The 23,931-nt window shown below is 46.3% G+C and overlaps 1 protein-coding gene across 4 annotated transcripts in view; it reads right to left on the bottom strand.

Moving 5' to 3' along the window:
* Positions 1–23,931, bottom strand: part of LOC137527526 (BTB/POZ domain-containing protein KCTD12-like) — an 820,305-nt gene that overhangs the window by 88,651 nt on the left and 707,723 nt on the right. The window lies entirely within an intron of this gene.

The following is a 23,931-nucleotide window of genomic DNA, read 5'->3' as shown; positions in this document are numbered from 1 at the left end:
TACCGTAGTACACGTAACAATATATCGTAAGCGCATACATTACGGTACCCTTACGCGTAACCGCGTAAGTTTACGCGTAATTACAGAGATGACCCGTAGATAATGTAGTACGTCGTAACCATAATTGCGTAATGCGTAATAGCGTAGAATTACACGTAATGACCCGTAAGCGTAGATTTTTCCATTACGATCAGCACTGATCCTGGGGCATCCAGAACACAGGATCTGATAGCCAGATGCGCCTGGTGGCCTTCCTTGGCAGCGGATTGTAAGGAATACTTAAAAGAGTGTTTGATATGTGCACCTGTCGGTACGTTGCAGCCTTTGCCCACCCCGAATGAGCCGTGGACCCACCTGTCCATGGATTTTGTGGGCGAGCTTCCCAGGTCTGAAGGTATGGCGGTCATTTGGGTGATAGTCAACCGCTTTAGTAAGATGGCCCACTTTGTGCCTTTGAAAGGACTCCCCTCGGCTCAGGAATTGGCCGAGTTGTTTATCACTCATGTCTTCCATTTACACGGAATTCCCGAAGACATAGTTTCAGACAGGGGAGTCCAATTCGTCTCACGGTTTTGGAAAGCTTTTTGCCACCTCATGGGCATAAAGCTGTCTTTTTCATCGGGCTATCACCCACAGACCAACGGCCAGAGACTGAGAGAATAAATCAGTCTTTAGAGCAATTTTTAAGGTGTTATGTGGCAGAGGCGCAGGACGATTGGGTCAGATTTCTGCCCTTCGCAGAATTTGCCCAGAATAATTTAAAAAACTCGTCCTCCGGATTCTCTCCCTTTCAGGTGGTGACGGGGAGATCACCCAAATTTTCCCCATTACCTATAGCCTCCACTCCTTTCCCAGCCCTGGAGGCCTGGCAAAAGTCATTGAAGGACCTTTGGGGGACGGTTAGAAGTAACCTGGAGAAGGCCTTTTTGAGTCAGAAGGGTCAAGCTGACAAAAGACGGTCGCTGGAGTGGAAGTTCCGACCAGGAGACTTGGTCTGGGTGTCCACACGTCACTTGACCCTAAGACAACCTTCGAATAAGCTTGGTCCCAGGTTTGTGGGTCCATTCCCGGTTGTCAGGAAAGTCAATGATGTTACTTACACCGTTGATCTTCCCTCTAGCATGCGGGGGGTGAGGTCTTTCCACATGTCCCTTCTTAAGCCAGCAGTCCAGGTGGGTCCCACTCCTCCTCCTCCTGTCTTGGTAGATGCCCAACATGAATATGAGGTGGAGAAGATTCTAGATTCACGCTCTGTACAAAACTCGGTACAATACCTCGTGCACTGGAAAGGGTACGGCATTGAGGAGAGGCAATTGGTACCGGGGACGCGCATGCATGCAGACGAATTAAAAAGGGAGTTTCATGCCTTACACCTCGAGAAACCTGGTGGGAGTTGTCCGGAGTCCACTCCTCGGGGGGGGGGGGGGGGTGGGGGGTACTGTAAGGAAACTCGGAAAGGCCGCCGTCTCTCGAGGTGAGGCGGCTGTTTCCGCGTCCAGCATGGCGTCACAACGCGGAAAAAACGCTGCATGCCGCATAGGCAGTGCGGCGGAATCCGCATTGGTAACGGCGGAATCCGCATTGGTAACGGCGGAATCCGCATCAGAGGCGGCCCCCGCACTAGATACATTGCGTGACAGTACTGGTGTGGCTGGGACTGATAGTCCACCAAGATTCAGACTTACACGCGCGCGAGCACAGAGGCAGAGTTTAAATAGCAGTTCGAAGGGAGTCGGCTGACCAGCTGGGTCAGCTGACAAATTCCACTGCTCCCATTGGACCAGCAATTAGGGAGGTCCTGGAAAGGTCCTAGAGTATATATACAGCTGGTTGTTCACTTGCTCTTTGTCTGGCGTGCGATCACATATGTGGGAGCACCCAGATCCGTAGTCAGATCCGCAAGTGTGCCGGGACCAGCTGGAGCTGTAATCCTACACTTAGCTAGATTCTGTTGATAGCTAAAGTACTAGTTTGATTGTGATTATCTGTTATGACTTTTGCCTGCCTTGACTATCCTCCTGAACTCTGATCTTGTACCTCGATATTTCTGATACTCTGTTGCCGAACCCCGGCTCAGTCCTTGATTCTGCTTCTGCCTCCTGATTTTGTACCCCGATATATCTGATACCCCGTTGCTGAACCCTGCCTGTACTTTGACTCCGCCTTTGCCTCCTGATCTTGTACTTTATCTGTCCGTGTGTGTACGACCTGGCTTGTCCGACCTCGAGAACCGACCTTACTGTTAGAGGCGGTTCCTCGCTCTGTTAGTGATCCTTCCTCCTGAAGGTTACTTTCAGTCTGTCCTTCCTACTGTCAGTCTGACTCCTCCCGTCTTGGAGAGCTCAGGTCTGCGGAAGGAATCTGTGCAGTACTCCTTGCTGCACTGAGGCCTAGTCCTCTAAGTGTTATTGTTGCACCTAACACTACACTCTACTCAGGTGAACAGAGGTTAGCTAGTTTATCGGATTATCAGTGATACTGCAGATCACGTATAATCTGGTATACATCTGTATTCCCAGTGATTCTGCAGATCACTGGTAATCAGATCCTCTCTGTGCTTCACCGATCTTTACAGGAATTAACTAATACAGCCATTATTGTTACAACCAGATGAAGGCGTTAAGCAAGTTACACCACTTCATATGTCTGAGTTAGGCGGCGACACTAAGGACGTAATGTGTGAAGATGATGAAGCACTTGCTGTTGGTGCAGTTTTGGAGGTATCTGAGGCAAGCGAAGCTGGACAGGATGATTATGATAATGACGATGATACAGATTCCACGTATGTTCCCAATACAGGAGATGAACAGGGGGACAGTTCAGAGTGGGAGTCAGAGAAGAGTAGGAGGAGATGAGTTGCTGAAAGAAGCAGGGGGAGCTCATCAGAAACAGCTGGTGGCAGTGTCTGTCACCATGTATCGCCACCTATGTACAGCCAGCCAACATGCCCTTCAACGTCAGCTGCTGATGCCACTATAGTGCCATTACCCCAGGGGGGCTCAGCGGTTTGGAAATTTTTTAATGTGTCTGCCTCAGATCAGAGCAATGCCATCTATTCTCTCTGCCTCCAAAAATTGAGCCTTGGAAAGGCCAACACTCACGTAGGGACAAGTGCCTTACGAAGGCACATGGAGAAAAGGCACAAACTGCAATGGGGGGAGCACTTGAGCAAAAGAAGCACACAAAAGAAAAGCCACCATCCTTCTCCTCTTCCTCCCTCAGGTGCTGCATCTTCAGCGGCTTTCTCCCTTGCACCTTCACAGCCACCCTCCTCCAATCCGCCTCTGCCATTGAGCGGTTCCTGCTCCTCTACCCACAGCAGCCAGGTGTCCGTGAAGGAAATTTTTGAGTGGAAGAAGCAAATTTCTGCCAGTCACCCCCTTGCCTGGCGTCTGACAATTGGCGTGGCGGAACTGTTAGCTCGCCAGCTGTTACCATACAAGCTGGTGGACTTACATAGTTACATAGTTAAATAGTTATTTTGGTTGAAAAAAGACATACGTCCATCGAGTTCAACCAGTACAAAGTACAACTCCAGCCTGCTCCCTCACATATCCCTGTTGATCCAGAGGAAGACGAAAAAACCCTTACAAGGCATGGTCCAACTAGCCCCAAAAGGGAAAAATTCCTTCCCGACTCCAGATGGCAATCAGATAAAATCCCTGGATCAACATCATTAGGCATTACCTAGTCATTGTAGCCATGGATGTCTTTCAACACAAGGAAAGCATCTAAGCCCCTTTTAAATGCAGGTATAGCGTTTGCCATAACGACTTCCTGTGGCAATGCATTCCACATCTTAATCACTCTTACTGTAAAGAACCCTTTCCTAAATAAATGGCTAAAACGTTTTTCCTCCATGCGCAGATCATGTCCTCTAGTGCTTTGAGAAGGCCTAGGGACAAAAAGCTCATCTGCCAAGCTATTATATTGCCCTCTGATGTATTTATACATGTTAATTAGATCCCCTCTAAGGCGTCTTTTCTCTAGACGAAATAAACCCAGTTTATCTAACCTTTCTTGGTAAGTGAGACCTTCCATCCCACGTATCAATTTTGTTGCTCGTCTCTGCACCTGCTCTAAAAGTGCAATATCTTTTTTGTAATGTGGTGCCCAGAACTGAATTCCATATTCCAGATGTGGCCTTACTACAGAGTTAAACAGGGGCAATATTATGCTAGCATCTCGAGTTTTTATTTCCCTTTTAATGCATCCCAAAATGTTGTTAGCTTTAGCTGCAGCGGCTTGACATTTAGTATGATTATTTAACTTGTTGTTGATGAGTACTCCTAAGTCCTTCTCCAAGTTTGATGTCCCCAACTGTATCCCATTTATTTTGTATGGTGCTAGACCATTGGTACGACCAAAAAGCATGACTTTTACATTTTTCAACATTGAATTTCATCTGCCGTGTTTGTGCCCATATAGCCATCCTATCTAGATCCTGTTGCAATATGACACTATCTTCCTGAGAGTTGATGATTCTGCACAATTTTGTATCATCTGCAAAAATAGCAACATTGCTCATTACTGCATCTACTAGGTCATTAATAAATAAATTGAAGAGCACTGGACCCAGAACAGACCCATGTGGTACCCCACTGCTAACAGTCTCCCATTTTGAGTACGATCCATTGACCACAACTCTTTGTTTTCTGTCCATTAGCCAGTTCCCTATCCATGCACACAGACTCTTCCCCAGTCCTTGCATCCTCAACTTTTACACCAGACTTTTGTGGGGAACAGTGTCGAAGGCCTTTGCAAAGTCAAAGTATATCACATCTACAGCATTCCCAATATCCATATTAGCATTCACTACTTCATAAAAGCTGAGCATGTTGGTCAAACAGGACCTGTCTTTAGTAAACCCATGTTGATGCTGAGAAATAAGATTATTTTCTACTATAAAGTCATGTATAGTATCTCTTAGTAACCCCTCAAATAGTTTGCATACAACTGATGTTAAGCTTACAGGTTTATATTTCCTGGATCTGTTTTTATGCCCTTCTTAAATAATGGGAAAACGTGGGCTGTACGCCAATCCACTGGGACTCTGCCAGTTGAAAGAGAGTCACAAAAGATAAGATAAAGAGGTTTATCTATAACTGAACTTAATTCCCTTAGGACCCGAGGATGCATGCCATCCGGGCCAGGTGCCTTGTCTATTTTTAATTTATTTAGTCTTGCCTTCACTTCTTCCTGCGTTAAGTATTTAATATTGCAGTTAGAAGATTGAGACTCTTCTGCCTCTGTAATTTGCAACAGTGCTGTTTCCTTTGTGAAGACAGAAGCAAAGAAAGCATTTAATAACTCTGCCATACCTTGATCATCCACCATTGGGTTCCCACCCTCATCCTTTAGAAGTCCTATACAGTCAACCTTTCAGGCAATGATAAAATATACAGCCTGAAAACTCTCTTTTATAGAGACTTTCTCTCCCGAAATAATATATGGGGACTTCCAAACTATTTTTAAATTAGTACATTATGACTCAATTGATGTTCTTTTTATAGCATTTCTAAAAATACATGTACATGACTTCACTTTTATTTTTAGATGGGGATCTCTAGATGCCCCCTGTGGTCACAGGTGATAATGGCCAGCAAAAGGCTTCTGGCCTAATAATAAAACAACAGTTTTAATACAATCTGAAATAAAATGTATATTATTGATCAGCCTATTAGATATGTGTGAACACTATGTGATTAACATTTAGCAAATAAAGCAGGCTTTAGTTTCAGCAGGGTATATCTTGACCTTAATGGTTAAGCTTACTAACACAACAAATACTGCATGACAGGTGAACATTTCTTCAATACTATCTCATTTTTAACCTTGTAGGAATAGACAGCTCACTTCCAAAAATAATACTGAAAATTACAACAATCTAATTCTGATTCTGATCATACTCACAAATCTTGAAATTCACTGAAATAATTAGCAAACCATTTAAACATTTGTAAATGATCTGAGCAAGTTGGAGATCATTTCTCTGCATTAATATGAGAATCTGACAGTACCTTACGTACACAGCCCATTGGGTCAACCTGGTGACTGATGGCAAGCAGGGAGTACGTGGCTGTGCATCAGACCAACTTGTGACACCTCTACGGCTTGCAGGCAGGCCTCCTGCCACCTCCTCTCCTCCTGCTACATCCTCTTTGCTGTCATCCTCCTCCTCCTTGGCTGAGTGGCAGTTCAACTCTACTGGTGCTGCGATCTCCTCTCCAGCTACACAGACCCAGCTCCCAAGGGCCTATGCTGCATGCCAGGTACGACGGTGTCACGCCATCTTAGACATGTGTTGCCTCAAAGTGGAGACTCACACTGAACCAGCTCTTCTGGCTGCTCTTAACAAACAGGTGGATCAGTGGCTGACCCCGCACCCGCTGGAGATCGTCAACATGGTGTGTGACAACCGCAGCAATCTCCTTTCTGCTTTGAATTTGGGAAAGCTGACACATGTACCCTGCATGGCACATGTGCTGAATCTAGTCATTCAAAGATTTGTGTCAAAGTACCCAGGCTTAGAGAGCGTCCTGAAGCAGGCCAGGAAGTTGTGTGGGCATTTCAGGCAGTCTTACACGGCCATGGCACGCTTTGCAGACATTCAGCAGAGAAACAACTTGCCGGTGAGACGCTTGATATGTGATAGCCCGACTCGCTGGAATTCGACCCTGGTCAAGTTCTCTCGCCTGCTAGAACAGGAGAAAGCTGTCACCCAGTACCTCTACAATTTCAGTAGAAGGACACAATCCGGGGAGATGGGGATGTTCTGGCCCCCGTACTGGACACTGATGTGAAATGCATGCAGGCTCATGCGGCCGTTTGAGGAGGTGACCAACCTGGTGAGTTGCAGTGAAGGCACCATCAGCGACTTGATCCCGTACGCTTACTTCCTGGAGCGTGCCGTGCGTAGAGTGGTGTATCAAGCTGTGGAGGAGCATGAAGAGGAACAGTTTCGGCAGGAACAGTTGTGGGAGCAACTTACATCAGAATCAGATGTTTCCTCAACACCTGTGGCAGCACAGAGGGGGGAGGAGGAGGAAGAGTCATGTGGGGAAGAGGAGTCAGACTCGGATGATGAGTAAGGTGTTTCTTTTGAGGAGGAGGAGGCGGCGGCAGAAGAACAACCGCAGCAGGCGTCACAGGGGGCTTGTGCTGCTCTATGTTCCCGTGGTATTGTTCGTGGGTGGGGGGAGGAGGAGGACTTACCTGACATCACTGAGGAAGAGCAAAAGGAGATGGATAGTACGTCTGCATCCAACTTTGTGCAGATGGCATCTTTCATGCTGTCCAGCCTGTTGAGGGACCCCCATATAAAAAATACTCAAGGGGAATGAGCTGTACTGGGTGGCCACGCTACTAGACCCTCGGTATAGGCACAAAGTGGCGGACATGTTACCAACTCACCAGAAGGCAGAAAGGATGCAGCACATGCAGAACAAGCTGGCAACTATGCTTTACAATGCGTTTAAGGGTGATGTCACAGCACAACGCAATAAAGGTACCACTGCCAGTAATCCTCCTCTCATGTCCACGCAGGCAAGGACAGGACGCTCCAACGATCTCATGGTGATGTAGGATATGCGGACATTCTTTAGTCCAACGCCTCGATTTAGCGCTTCCGGATCCACCCTCCACCAACGCCTGGACCAGCAGGTAGCCAACTACCTGGCCTTAAGTGTGGATGTAGACACTGTGAGCAGTGATGAACCCTTGGACTACTGGGTGCGCCAGAGCTGTCCCAATTTGCCATCCAACTTCTGTCTTGCCCTGCCTCAAGCGTCCTGTCAGAAAGGACCTTCAGCGCAGCTGGGGGCATTGTCACTGAGAAGAGAAGTCGCCTAAGTCACAAAAGGGTTCAGTACCTCACCTTTATCAAAATGAATGAGGCATGGATCCCGGAAGGCTACTGCCCGCCCGAACACTGAGCCAGTCCCCACACACAACATCTCTGCCTGCACTAGGGATGGTTGCTGGATTCCGCGGAATTAAGAATTCTGTGATTCCGGCCGGAATTTGATGATTCTGTTCCGTTGCGATGAAACGGAATTGCTATATCACTATGGCGGAATTTGTGCGGAAAAATATGAAATTCCGCAGAATTTTACGGAATTCAGATGTTTTTTTCCCACTCCTCCCTTCCTCTCTTCTCTCTCCTCCCAGAGGGAGGAGGAGAGTCTTGTCTTCCAGGGAATTGTAGAATTTCAAAAGCCAGCTTACATACCTTGGCCGGGAATCGAAACGAGGTCTAGTGCTTGATAGGCAGCTCTCTGAGCTTGCTTAGGGATTTGTAGGATGTCAAAAGCCAACTCATATACATTGGCCAGGAATCAAACCCAGGCCTACCACTCTGTAGGCTGCTATCCTAAACATTATACCACCAACACAACACACTACAATGCTACATGCTGAAGCCAGCCTAGCATGTACCATTGTGATATACCCAAGATAAAAATGAGCTCTCTCTCTCTCTCTCTCTCTTTAGGACTTGATGCCATTGAACTGAATTTTCAGCTTAAAACCATCAATGGATACCGGCAGAATTTCACAGGCAATTTCGGAATTCCGCCGGATTGAAAAAGCAATTCCGTTCCAACCAAATGGAACGGAATTACCAATTTCCGCCAAAAATTGCAAAAATCCGGCGTAATTTTCATAGCGACAGAATTCAGCGCTGGCGGAATCTGCGAATTCTGGCGGAACGGAATTTGCTGTTTCCGATCATCCTTAGCCTGCATGCCGTGTGACTGGCTGCCTACCCAAAGACTAAGTCGCTCCCCAAACAGCACCTCTGCCCGCAGGCCGCTTGACAGCCTTCTCCGCCACCACCAACAGGGTCCAGGACTCCAGGCGGATTCCTGAATTTTTTAGACCGCTGCTATAACAATTTTTCTGGTGCGTGTACATGCCTGCCTAATTTTTCTGGCTGCACTGTGGCTGCAACAACAAAACAAAAGGAATGTACATTTGCCCATTCCTCTTCATGATCATTACCTTGCCGCGGTGAAGGGGTTTGCGTATCACAATGAAGCCATGACCGCCGGCTATATGAGTGTCTCAGGGGGTGGCACACCAAAGATAATAAGGTTGTTGCTTCATTGTGGACAGACCAAATTTGATCAGCTGGACAGTCACTGTTCTGTCATTCAGCTACCTCAGCCCGGTGACCATATGGGCTGGAAAGCCGCCATCACCTGCACTCTCGTCATGGTGCACACCAGTCCAGCACGGCTGTCACTACACAAACAGCTGTTTGCAGTCACTGCATACCTTTCACTGCATCTTTGACTGCACATTGTATTATACCTGGCAGTCAATGCATACCTTTCACTTGAATGGATGGCAGACTTGCCCTCCATAACAGATTCTCATTAAAGGATTTAAAGTTGATTCATCTCACATATACAGCAGGGCCTTGAAAGTCCTCCTGTATTGTTATTTTTGGTCACTACCTCGGGACGTGCATGCCATGCCTACTGCCTTCCTTGGATGTGTGTGGTAGCCGTTCCTGCTCCTTTGCCCACAGTGTGCCTGCTGCCTTCCTTGGATGTGTGGTGGTGGTAGTCGTTTCTTAGGCTCCCACTCCGGACCAGAATCGAACCAGGATTCCCCAGCCATTACCCGTGGTCACTCGCAATGGCAGACTTGCCCTCCACAAAGGATTCTCGATGCAGGTACTGAACAGCAAGCAGAACAAGTATTTAAAAAAATAGATGTAAGCTTTAAGAATGGTAGAGAAAGAACCATCGAAAGTTGATAAGACATTCAGACATTACCTGACATTACTGAGTGAGGAAGAGCAATCTCGCCATGGTGCTGCGCACCAGTCCAGCACGGCTGTCACTACGCAAACAGCTGTTTGCGGTGAGTTACACAGTGAGTTTGGTGTGTCAGTGTGGAGCAGCACTCTACTTACACTCCCTGATCCATGTATACACACGCAAGATGTTTTAAAGCACTTTAGGCCTGCAATTTAGCATTAAATGTGATTTCTGTCCTTAAAACACTGCTTTGCGTCCAATCCAGATTTTTCCCTGTGACTTTTGGCATGAATCCCACTCCGCCATGCCCCCCTCCAGGTGTTAGACCCATAGAAACATCTTTTCCATCACTTTTGTGGCCAGCATACAGTTTTCTAGTTTTCAAAGTTCACCTCCCCATTGAAGTCTATTGTGGTTCGTGAAAGTTCACGCGAACCGAACTTTAGCGGGAAGTTCGCGAACCTAAAATTGGAGGTTCGGGCCATCTCTAATCTTATGCTTCACCAGTTGTCTGCGTAAGAAAAAAAAGATGGTATCTTACGCTTATACAAAGATGTAAGCTTTAAGAATGGTAGAGAAAGAACCATCGAAAGTTGATAAGACATTCAGACATTACCTGACATTACTGAGTGAGGAAGAGCAATCTCGCCATGGTGCTGCGCACCAGTCCAGCACGGCCGTCACTACGCAAACAGCTGTTTGCGGTGAGTTACACAGTGAGTTTGGTGTGTCAGTGTGAAGCAGCACTCTACTTACACTTCCTGATCCATGTATACACACGCAAGATGTTTTAAAGCACTTTAGGCCTGCAATTTAGCATTAAATGTGATTTCTGTCCTTAAAACACTGCTTTGCGTCCAATCCAGATTTTTCCCTGTGACTTTTGGCATGAATCCCACTCCGCCATGCCCCCCTCCAGGTGTTAGACCCCTAGAAACATCTTTTCCATCACTTTTGTGGCCAGCATACATTTTTCTAGTTTTCAAAGTTCACCTCCCCATTGAAGTCTATTGTGGTTCGTGAAAGTTCACGCGAACCGAACTTTAGCGGGAAGTTCGCGAACCTAAAATTGGAGGTTCGGGCCATCTCTAATCTTATGCTTCACCAGTTGTCTGCGTAAGAAAAAAAAGATGGTATCTTACGCTTATACATAGATTTCAGAGAATTGAATAAGAAGACTCACCCTGATAGACAACCTGATAGACAACCTATTCCTCGAGTACAAGACATCCTTGACAGCCTTGGTGGCCACTCATGGTTTTCATTACTGGATCAAGGAAAAGCCTACCATCAAGGGTTTATGGATGAATACAGCAGGCACTTGACTGCCTTTGTGACCCCATGGGGCCTGTATGAATGGATAAGAATTCCTTTAAGGTTAATGAATGCACCTGCAGCTTTCCAATATTGTATGGAAGAATGTTTGGAAGATGTACGAGACAACATATGTATCCCCTACTTAGATGATACATTGGTGTACAGTCAGTCATTTGAGGAACATGTGAATCATGTCAGAGAAGTACTTCGGAGGTTGAGGAAGTACGGAATAAAGCTGAAACCTAAGAAGTGTGAACTGTTTAAACGTGAGGTGCGCTGTTTTGGAAGAATTGTTTCATCTGAAGGTAGCAAGATGGATCCAGCTGACACTATTGCAGTAAGAGCTTTAAAGGAGAAGAGACCAAGCACTGTGGAAGAATGACGTGCCCTCATGGGTGTAAGGATTGGTGTCAGCAACACAGATTTTTCTGATTATTGGTGATCTGCAGTATCACCAATAATACAGATGCTATACCTGATTATGTGGTGATCTGCAGAATCACCAATAATATGAGTATAGCTAGACACAGGACACCTAATGTGGTATTGTGTTTGGTGCATCAGTAATAAAAGAAGTTATCTCTCGAGGAGCGGGAGATACAGACAATATTGCAGCCAAGGATCCCCTGAGGGGCAGGAGATTCAGACTGCACTGCAGCCAGTGGATGCCTGAGAAGCAGGGACCACTGACGGTGTTAGAGAGTATGATCACCTGAAAGGCAGGTGATCAAGACTAAGCAATAGCCTAGGAACCCCTGAGGAGCAGGGAATACAGACTATACTGCAGCCAAGAATTCCCTGAGGAGCAGGGAATTCAGACAGTACTGCAGCCAGTGGACACCTGAGGAGCACGGACCACTGACTGTGCTGCAAGATGATCTCCTGAGGAACAGGTGATCAACAGACACTATTTGCAGCTAACAGACACCTGAGGAACAAGTGTCACAGACAGTACAGCAAGACTGATCACCTAAGGGTTAGGTGACAGCCCTTAAGATTTCCCAGAAAGGTCAGACAAGCAAGGTCAGCAACGAACGGACAGATACAGTACAGAGGCAGAAGATTGATTCGGTATCTAGGTACAGGCAGAGTCGGCAACAGTAATCAGATAGGCAGAAGTACCGAAGTCCTTGGTTTCAACACCTGGGAACTAGACTAAAGAATGGTACACAAGTCGTACAATATAATAGTACTTAAAGCTATCAACGGAATCTGACTAAGTGTGAATTCCCAGCTCCGGCTGGTTCTAACACACTGTAAGATCTGATTAGGGTCTGAGCGCTCACACGTAAGCATTCGCAACAGCAGACAACTTGCAACTGACATGCAAGTCCTATAAATACCCAGAGCGCTCCACAGCGCCGCCCCAGTCACTCAGCCAATCCAGAGCATAGCTGGAGTCAGCTGACTCCCCTTCTACTTGCATAAAGGTCCTGTTGCCTGGCGCGCGCGTAGCTCTTAATCTGTGTGCACTAGAAGGACCAGGCGAACCAGCAGCATGTAGCTGCGCGGCAGAAGCCGCTGGCTGGAACGCGGAGATGGCCGCCATGCCGCTTGCCCATGCGGCGGCATCTCCGCTATTCTTTACAATGAGCTTGTTAAGCTATTACAGACAATATATACCAAACTTTTCTCGTATTGCTGGACCACTTTATGATTTGTTGAAAGGGACCACAAAAGACCATATATCACAAAGCAGCATCAGTACACTACAAGTTCCAATGAAGAGAAAAGGGGTGCTGTCATTGTCACATAAATTGATTAACTAGAAGGAAAAATATCAATGTATCTTGGAAGAATTAATAGACTGTCTAGTTGAACCATCAGTCCTTGGTTTTCCAGATTTTTCCCAGCCATTCATCCTCCACACAGATGTCTCCAATCAAGGCCTCGGTGCAGTTTTATATCAACAACAAGAGGGTAGACTTCGTGTGATAGCCTATGGCTCCCGAACTTTAACTCCAGCTGAGCGAAAATACCATCTTCATTCTGGAAAATTGGAATTCCTTACTTTAAAGTGGGCCATTACAGAAAAATGTAGAGACTACTTGTATTATGCACCAACGTTCACAGTGTACAGTGATAACAATCCACTTGTGAGAGATAGCGGAGCCGCCACAAGAACGCACGTCTCTTTGTTGAAGCCACACGTCTCTTTGTTGAAGCCAGCAGTGTATGTGGATTCCTCTCCCCCCCCCCCCCCCCCCAGTGGTAGTAGAGGGCAAGACAGAGTACGAAGTTGGGAAGATTTTGGATTCTCGGCTGGTACAGAACTCTGTGCAGCATCTGGTCCATTGGAAGGGGTATGGGGTGGAAGATAGATCTTGGGTACCAGAGGACCGCATGCATGCTGAGAGATTAAGAAGGAGGTTTCATCAGTTACATCCTAAGAAACCGTGTAGGAAGTGTCCGGAGTCCACTCCTCAAGAGGGGGGTACTGTGAGAGATAGCGGAGCCGCCGCCAGAACGCACGTGGCGGCGGACTCCGCATCTCAGACAGGGGCCTCCGCACTCCTGCCGGCGGGTGGAGTAGGGCAGGCGGCGGAGTCCGTGAGCTCGGCGGACTCCGCCGCACAGTTGCTGCCTGGGGGGTCGCCCGCTCTCTCGCCGGCTCGGAGTCTTCAGATTACGCGCGCAGGCGCGAGTACTGGAGACAGGAACTTTATTGTTCCAGAAGAAGAGTCAGCTGACCAGGCCGGTCAGCTGACTCCAGTAGTACTCTGGATTGGCTGGGGCTCTGGGGTGGCACTGAGTAGCTCTCTGGCTACAAATAGGACTTGCTGGTCAGTAGCAAGTTGTCTGCTGCCGTAAATACTTGGGTGTAAACGCTCAGACCTTAGCTCAGCTCCTAGGTGTTGATACCAAGGACGTCACACCTCAGTTAGGATTATATTGTATATTTATCTGTGTTTTGACTCTGGCTATCCCTGACTACTCTCTTCTCTTGCCGATCCTGTACCTCTGCCTATCTGATTCAAAGTTGCCGACCCTGCCTGTTTACCGACTCTGAATCAGCCTTCCGTTCCTGTACTGTTGCCATCTTTCTGTTGCCGAACCTCTGCTTGTCTGACCTTTCACCCTCCAGTGGAACGTCTCCCACTGGTGGGCTATCTCTGAGGCTTGCCTCTCCGAGACGCCTGCCCTAGCAGACGATTACTGCCAGGGGCTGAGAATCCTCTCTCTGCCTGCTTGAGGATCTCACACACGGGGTTCCCATTCAGAGGTAACCACACTTCTGAGGAATTACCGTGTGGTGAATATTTCCACATACGTGTGAATTATTATTGTTGTCTCATTGTCAATTATTGTATTTGGCGTCCAGAGGTTAGCTGCGCTTGTATTATTTGTGATTCTGCAGATCATCAATAATCGGGTGACATCTGAATTGTTGGTGATACTGCAGATTGCCAACAATCGGATTCTCTCTGGTTGCTTACACCGATCCTTACACCACTCACATATGTGCTATCGAGTGCCAAGCTAAACGCAACTGGATACAGATGGGTAGCAGATCTTGCAGATTTCCATTTCACCATTCGTTACTGTCCTGGTAAAGAAAATGTGGATGCAGATTCGTTCTCAAGAATGCCATTAAATATTGAGAAGGTGATGGTGCAATGTACTGAAGAATTGTCATCTGATTGTGTGGCGGCAATAATCCAAGCTACTGAGGCTCAAGACTCTAACCTACCGTGGGTTTGTCTAGCAATTACAGATATGCAAAGTACAGGAGTGATTGATGGAATAGGTAAACCATTTTTAGATGATGAAATTCGACGAGCACAGCAAGATGACAAGCACATTGGTCCAATAATGCAGTGCAAGGTGAAGAACCATAAGCCATCAGGTTATGAACTGAATTCTCTTAGTAAGCAAAGCAAGTGTCGCTTCGCAACTGGGAAAGACTTTGTATTGATGAAAAAGGAATTCTCCAAAGAAGAACACTGAACACGACACAACTTGTCTTACCTGAAGAATAAAAAACTACTGTATTAAAGGAATTACATGATGAGATGGGTCATCAAGGTATTGACAGAACATTATCATTGATCCGGGATAGATTATTTTGGCCTTACATGCAGAAGGAAGTTGAACATTATGTGGCAAGAACATGTACCTGTTTGAAACAAAAGACACCATGCAAAGAAGTACCTCTTACAAGTATTGTCACAACACAGTCATTTGAACTTGTGTCGATAGATTTTCTTCACTTAGACAAATGTAAAGGTGGATATGAATATATCCTGATAATCATCAATCACTTTACTCGTTTTGCTAAAGCTTATGCCACCACCTCAAAGTCTGCTAAAACAGTTGCTGATCGACTTTTCAATGATTATGCTCTAAAGCAGTGTTTCTCAACATTTCATTGGTATGTACCCCTTTTAAAACCCTGTACTCACCAAGTACCCCCTAGCATAGTAAATATTATCACAAGTACCCCTTGACAAATATATACTTAATCGTAGTACATGATAATTGGTTCTAAACAATTTCCAAGCATTTACTATTGCTTTTAATTAGTTAAAATACTAATTTGGTATTTAAATAAGATTTATCATTTTCTAAAACTCAAAATTTGTTATTCTTGATCAAGTATATCAAGCTCGAGTACCCCCTGGAACCACCAGGGGTACCCCATGGGGTACGCATACCACACGTTGAGAACCTAGGCTCTAAAGTATGGAATGCCAATGCGAATACATCATGATCAAGGTGGTGAATTTGAAAATCAGCTTTTTGCTCAGTTGAAAAAGAACTGTGGTGTATTAGGATCAAGGACAACACCGTATCACCCCCAAGGCAATGGACAAGTGGAACGGTTCAACAGAACATTGTTACAAATGCTTAGGATGCTTACTGAGAAACAGAAGACAAATTGGAAAGACTCTTTGAATAAGCTTGTCTATGCATATAATTGCACACGATGTGAAGTAACAGGCTTTTTGTAATGGATGGCGGAGAAGGTCTAGCGACGGGCCGGCTGTCTCCACGTTCAGGCCGGCGGTTTCCGCACAGCAACATGTCTCTGGTTTGCCTGGGCCTTCTAGTGCACACAGATGGAGAGCTACGCGCGCGCGCCAGAAGACAGGACCTTTATGCCAGCAGGAGAGGTATCAGCTGATCAGGAGCGCTGTAGTATATATAGAACTTACTTGTCAGTTGCTGGTTGTCTGCCGTTGCGAATACTAGCGTGTGAGCAATCAGACCTCAGTCAGATCCTACAGTGTGTTAGAACCAGTTGGAACTGGGAATTCACACTTAGCCAGATTCCGCTCTTGTACTTTACTGTGTTATACTTTAGATCAGTTCCAGGGTGTTGAGACCAAGGACCTCACACCCAAGCTTAGGATTACTGTGTCATTACTGTGTTATCCTTTAGACCAGTTCCGGGGGGTGTTGAGACCAAGGACCTCACATCCAAGCTTAGGATTACTGTGTCATTACTGTGTTATCCTCTAGACCAGTTCCGGGGTGTTGAGACCAAGGACCTCACACCCAAGTATAGGATACTGTGTTATTGCTGTGTTATACTTTAGACCAGTTCCCGGGTGTCGAGACCAAGGACCTCACACCCTAGCATAGGATACTGTGTTATGCTTTAGAGTAGTTCCTGGGTGTCAAGACCAAGGACCTCACACCTCAGACTAGGATTGTACTTATTTGTTATGACCTCTGGCTCTGTTGACCTCTCTCTTGCCTTCTGATTCGGTACCTCTGCCCATATGTCTTCTAGTTGTCAACCTTGCCTGTACCTGGTTACCGAATCAGCTTTCTGTCACTGTACCTTATCTGCTCGTGTGTTGCCGACCTGGCCTGTCTGACCCTTCTGGCTGTCACTCATCCCTCGGGTGATCAGTCTAACTGTACTGCTTGTGACACTCATCCATCAAGTGTCAATTAGCTGCAAGAGCTTCCTGCTCCTCAGGAAGTCCTGTCTGCAGTCCAGCCAGGGGCCTCTATCCCATAGGAGTCCACTGGCTGCAGTACAGTCTCATTCCCAATCCATCAGGGAATCTTTGGCTGCAGTACAGTCTGATTCTCAATCCATCAGGGAATCCTTGGCTGCAGTACAGTCTGGCTCTCCTACACTCGGGAGGGCAGCTGAAGTACAGCCAGTGGCCACCTGCACCTCAGGGGTCCACTGGCTGCAGTAGAGTCTGTATCTCCCACACCTCGGGAGATAACCTTTCTTACTGTTGCACCAAACACTCTACCACACTAGGTGTCCTGTGTCTCGCTATACTTGCATTATTGGTGATTCTGCAGATCACCACATAATCAGGTATAGCGTCTGTATTATTGGTGATACTGCAGATCACCAATAATCAGACAAACCTGTGTTGCTGACACCAATTGTTACACTTTCCCCTTTTTACCTACTTTTTGGAAGATCTCCAAGATTACCTATTGACCTCTTGTTCTGACTTCCTCAGAGACAGGAAAACCTGATCATCGAGCATATATGGAAAAATGGAAACAAGAAATGCAGAGTGCATATGAAATAGTGCAAGAGAATATGAAAAAGTCAACAGAGAGAAGTAAAAAACATTATGATGGAAGAATAAGAAGCTCAGTATTGTGTCCAGGTGACCGTGTCCTCGTTAAAAACTTGACACCTAGAGGAGGTACTGGAAAGCTCCGTAGTCATTGAGAAGAGAATATTCATGTTGTGATTCATCAAGTTGGAAAAGATCTCCCAGTCTATGAAATCAAACCTGAGCAGGGTAGAGGAAGATCAAGGATCATGCATCGCAATCTCTTGTTGCCATGTGACTATTTACCATTGGAAGTTCAACCAAAGCCATCAGTTAAACAGGAAAGAAAGAAAGAGCTAGATCACAAAGATACAAATCAAGAAGAAGATGATGATGAAGAAGAATATGTGTACTATTACCATCCAGTAATGCAGCCTCAAAAATTCAATGATGATAGAATTAGTAAGACTACCAATGCACAAGTGGATAGTAAACAAGAGACATCTGCACTTAACAATGAACTGGATGAAGAAGCACCTTTGACCAATACAAGTGAGCCTGGAATACTACAAGAGACTGTTGTGCAAGAAGAAAATTCAAGGGAGGATCAGTTGAGATGCAAGATGAGGTTTTAGTATCCCAATGTCCAAATTCAGTTGAAGGTCACACACAAGTCCATAACTTACCCAGAAGAGAAAGGCGAGCTCCTAAAGTCTTTACTTATGACCAACTGGGAACGCCAATGTGCTAGAATGTAGTGAATGCCAATGAAATGCTTTACCAGTATTATCCCATGCCAATTAGAGGGGTTGAACCAATGACAATGTGGACAAATCCATTTCAGATCTACCAACCATCATACCTACAGGCATGCTAGAAGTCAAACTGTCTTAGTTAAGAAGCATATAGAGAGATTTCAGACCCTAAAGAAGAGTTCTAGAATATGTATGTAGAGTAGTTACATACAGCTAACTAAACTGATCACTGTATACTGTATAGAGCTGATAAGGTACCAGAATGCCTGGGGTTGAGAAATTTTCAGGTTAAAATATGTCTAGGTGTCGGGACGCCATCTAATTTTGCAGGGGAGAGTGTAATAGACTGATTTTTGTGTAGTAAAATATGTAAAGCAGTAATTTCCCAATTAGATATTGGAAAATAATCCTTTTCTTTGAAATATCTATGTAAGCTGAAATCCAGGATGAGGATTTGAGCTATCTATTGGCTGAGTCTGTTTGGTTTAGCAACTAGTTTGACCTGGGGAAAGTACCAAAGGGGTGGCTCTTGGCCTGGCTACCTCATTCTCATCAGACATGATGCAGATAGAGGAAGCATGCTCATGGAGTTCTTACAGTTTTTTACAATTACTTAATCACAGTTTTCAAAAAAAATTAATTTTTAAAACACTTCACACAATTTTCAGAACACCACACACAAGTAGCACAACGCCTCAGATTATGTGCAAAATGGACCACATTAGTAAAAACTGTACACTTTCTTGCCAAAACCCTATTTTCTTGTCAAACAGATAAACATGTCATCATATGAGCAGATTCTGTTTACCGTATATACTCGCATATAAGCCGACTCGCATATAAGCCGAGGTACCCACTTTCCCCCCATAAACCAGGAAAAAGTGATTGACTCGCATATAAGCCCCCTCCCCAGGATAAATAACCAGATGATCCCCAATAAGGGCAGGTTGCGCTTCCCTTTTTTTTTTCATGCCTGCCAGAAGTAAAGCTGCGGACACACAGGCTCACAGTGGATATATCTTTTTTGACTTCTCAATGTGCAATGTCTTGATTTATCATTTCCACTACTACAATCTTTTGTAAAAGTTCCTCTTTTATCCACCTGCGACCTCATGTACCCCACTAATCCCAAGGCGCAATACAGACAGCAACCATTTTTCTCTTGTGATAGATCACCTTAAAGCAAGGAAGTAATATCACTGCAGTATTCTTAACACAAACTGTGTAGTGAAATAATGACACATGCATTGTGGAATTGTGACAGGAAAGTGTGCATTGACACAGCACTCAGCAAGCAAGATTCATCACATGAAAAGTAACAGTGCTTTATGAAAGCTGTATAAGGATTAATATGCCTCCTGTACAATTTTTACTGGTCGGTCCTATGGTACAAAGAAATATAAAGGCTAGTGTGCCTTCAATATGTACTGCTGTCTATGATCACTCCCTTTTTCATCTTTTTTGCTTTGTATACCTCTAAGGCCCGGTTCACATTAGTGGTCGCCGTCCGGCATCGCCGTGCCGGAGCCGGACCGCATGCAGAATGGACGGAACGGACGCACGGCATAGCAATGAAAGCCTATGCGTCCGTTCACATGCGTCCGTTTCGTCCGGACCGGATCCGGACTCCGGCATAAGACCCAACATGCGCTATTTTTTGGTACGGCTCCTCCGGCAGCCGTATCCGGAGCGGAGCCGGACTGCACCATCCGGCCAATACAAACCAATGAGAACCAGAGAGCGCACAACACACTGGCTAAAAATCCGGATGTTCTACCCCACTTCCTATGCGTATTGAAGCGGCGATTTTGGATGGGGACACATGGGCAAGCATTTTGGAGTGGAGCAGCAGTGATTTTAAACGTGCTGGAGATGTTGGCAGTATGTCGGAGGTGGAGGTGAGTGCTAAACAGCGGAGGGCCTGATTCCACAGGTCCACCTTCTGCTGACCTCCCAGACCCCAACATTTTTATTCTATTTCTACTATCTTTTGCCAAACGGATCCGGATCGCATCCTGATGAACACCTGATGCAACCTGACCGGATCCGGATCGGATCCGGATCAGAACCGTACGGTTCCGATCCGGATCCGGTCCGGATCCGGTCAGGTCATCCGGTCCGTTTGGCAGAGAACCGCAAGTGTGAACCGGGCCTAACAGACTCCTATTTGATTCCCAGAGCTGTATTCAACATGCCAACACAACATACATTACTGAACAGCCACAGATCCCCAGAGCTTCATCATCTTATAGCACTAGCACATAAACATGTGTCCAGATTGCAGGTCTCCTCTCCATTCTCCATGTGCACTGTATGAGATGTCTTCCGCACATGCCCAGTAGATGGCAGCAAAGCATGCCGGAATATGTAGTCTCTGGAAGGAAGACTGGTATTTGCTTGTAACTTTCCCTCCCTGCCGACAGACTGAAGCCGGCAAATGTATCTTCTTGTATTTTCATTTTCAATGTCACATCCTCCGTGACAAGGCTCTGCTGTTATGTGCCGATACATGTGTTTATGTGCAGGGCCGGCCTTAGGTTTCACAGCGCCCTGAGCATAACCAGATTTTGGCGCCCCCCCCCCCCCCCAATTCATCCTCTCTGCTTGTGAACGCACCACACACATACACTAATGGGGGGGGGGGGTGGAATCTGCTGCCTAAATACACTAAAAGGGGATCTGCGACTGCGAGACCAGTAGCCTATATACACTAAAGGGGGAATCTGCCTACATCTACAAGACTAGTAGCCTATATACACTAAGGGGGGGGGATCTACCATAGGTAGGTGCCCCCAGTATAGGTTAGATAGGTAGCTGCCGCCAGTATAGATTAGATAGGTAGCTGCCCCCAGTATAGATTAGATAGGTTGCTGCCCCCAGTATAGATTAGATAGGTAGCTGCCCCCAGTATAGATTAGATAGGTAGCTGCCCCCAGTATAGATTAGATAGGTTGCTGCCCCCAGTATAGATTAGATAGGTTGCTGCCCCCAGTATAGATTAGATAGGTAGCTGCCCCCAGTATAGATTAGATAGGTAGCTGCCCCAGTATAGATTAGATAGGTAGCTGCCCCCAGTATAGATTAGATAGGTAGCTGCCCCCAGTATAGATTAGATAGGTAGCTGCCCCCAGTATAGATTAGAAAGGTAGCTGCCCCCAGTATAGATTAGATAGGTAGCTGCCCCCAGTATAGATTAGATAGGTTGCTGCCCCCAGTATAGATTAGATAGGTAGCTGCCCCCAGTATAGGTTAGATAGGTAGGTGCCCCCTGTATTGGCTAGATAGGTAGCCCCTCCCAGTATAGATTAGATAGGTAGGTGCCCCCAGTATAGGTTAGATAGGTAGCTGCCCCCACTGATTAGATAGGTTGCTGCCCCCAGTATAGATTAGATAGGTTGCTACCCCCAGTATAGATTAGATAGGTAGCTGCCCCCAGTATAGGTTAGATAGGTAGGTGCCCCCAGTATTGGCTAGATAGGTTGCTCCCCCCAGTATAGATTAGATAGGTAGGTGCCCCCAGCATAGGTTAGATAGGTAGCTGCCCCCAGTATAGATTAGATAGGTTGCTGCCCCCAGTATAGATTAGATAGGTAGCTTCCCCCAGTATAGATTAGATAAGTAGTTGCCCCCCCCAGTATAGGTTAGATAGGTAGGTGCCCCCAGTATAGATTAGATAGATTGCTGCCCCCAGTATAGATTAGATAGGTTTCTGCCCCCAGTATAGATTAGATAGGTAGGTGCCCCTCCCCCTCATAGTGGAGGGGGAGCCGCGAGGAGGGCAGCCCGACCTCTCCCTCCCTTCCTCTCCGGGCCGCCCTCCGTGCTCCCCCCTCCGATGTAGCAGAGAGAACAACTCACCTTCCTCCCTGGTTCCGATCGCGGGCGCCTCTCACTTGCCGCTGGTCTCCTCTTCTACATTGTCACTGATGCACACTAAACTTCCTGTTAAGCAGGAAGTTTAGTGTGCATCAGTGTAGAAGAGGAGACCAGCGGCAAGTGAGAGGCGCCGGCGATCGGAACCAGGGAGGAAGATGAGTTGTTCTCTCTGCTACATCGGAGGGGGGAGCACGGAGGGCGGCCCGGAGAGGAAGGGAGGGAGAGGTCGGGCTGCCCTTCCCGCGGCTCCCCCTCTATCACGGGCAGCATGTTTGCCAACTTTGCCCCCCAGCAGCGGTACCAGGGGGCGGAGCAAGATGGACCCAGCCGGGGCCGCAGCTCCGCATTAAAACACAGGCGGCAGGAGCGCCCCCTGGAAGCCGGCGCCCTGAGCGATCGCACCGGTCGCTCAGGTCAAAGGCCGGCCGTGTTTATGTGACAGGCAGCCACACGCTGTTATATTATGCCCGGATCTGTATACTGCTGTGGCTGCAGCTCACTATCATGAAGCTCTGATAGTGTGCTGCAGTCACCGCAGTATACATCTCTGAGCATAATCACAGCGTGTGGCCGCCTGTCACATAAACACATGTATCGGCACATAACAGCAGAGCCTTGCCACGGAGGATGTGTGACATTGAAAATACAAGAAGCGAGTGTACATTTCCCGGCTGCAGCGTGTCGGAACGCAGGGAAGTGGAGAGCGGGAGAGACACGAACAGCACCTGTGCTCTCTGCAATGCTGCACACTCCGGGGCATATTGGTCTGTTAACAGCCGCACTTACTCTGCTGCGGGGCATGGGGGTGCAGACACAGCGGGGGGCACAGCCAGCTGACTCGCATACAAGCCGAGACCCCCATTTTTGGACCACTTTTTTGGGGTAAAAAATTCGGCTTGTATGCGAGTATATATGGTAAATCATTTAAACACTCCAGTGTTTAACTTAAAACACTGTTCGCATTTCCATAGAGAAAGTGTAAAAATACATTCTTTCACACTACATGGTACAAGTTATTCAGACCAATGAAAATTTTTTATTGCTTTTCATCTATTCAAGTCCGTTTGTGACAATTAAAAAAAAACATTTATTTACAGTAAACAAAAAAACTTTTTGCATTTATCATACTGTATTTGGCGAATATACCTTTGTACTCTTAGGCTAACTGTAAAAACATAAATAATTCAGTTCAGGGCTGAAAAAAATATAAACTCAGGCAATTTATTCTGGATGAAGATAGATAATGTATATATCTATATATACACACACACACATATATATATATATAAAGAATACTAAAGGTGGCCATAGACCTGACAATTATCGACAGATTCCACATAGGCTCTAATTGAATCTGGTTAGAGTTACATTTGTCTATTCATCAAAGCTGCCTATACACTACAGGCCGATTCTGCGTCCGGCACCACTGCTGCCCTTCAATGTATAAATGTAACCACCATTTTCCCTCCCAGAATACTGTAGTTATAAATATACCTTTTTATGCATTTTTATGTGCACATTTTACAGCAGTTTGATATACCTTTATTGTAAAAATGCATGAGCATAGACAGGCCCTTACTGTAATTTTTACAATTTATTTTATTTCCTTTTTTTCATCATTTTTCACTGTAGATCCAAGTTTCTTTGCAGATTGTCTCCCCCCCCCCCCCCCCACCCCTCTTTCTCCTTCTACTGCTCTGCTGACCCAAACATGTATATTGCAGTAGAGAGAAGCCA

The sequence above is a fragment of the Hyperolius riggenbachi genome, chromosome 8, assembly GCF_040937935.1.
Source record: "Hyperolius riggenbachi isolate aHypRig1 chromosome 8, aHypRig1.pri, whole genome shotgun sequence".
NCBI classification, from domain to species: domain Eukaryota; kingdom Metazoa; phylum Chordata; class Amphibia; order Anura; family Hyperoliidae; genus Hyperolius; species Hyperolius riggenbachi.
The sequence above is the reverse complement of the archived record's forward strand: the minus strand, read 5'-3'. Positions and strand labels throughout refer to the sequence as shown.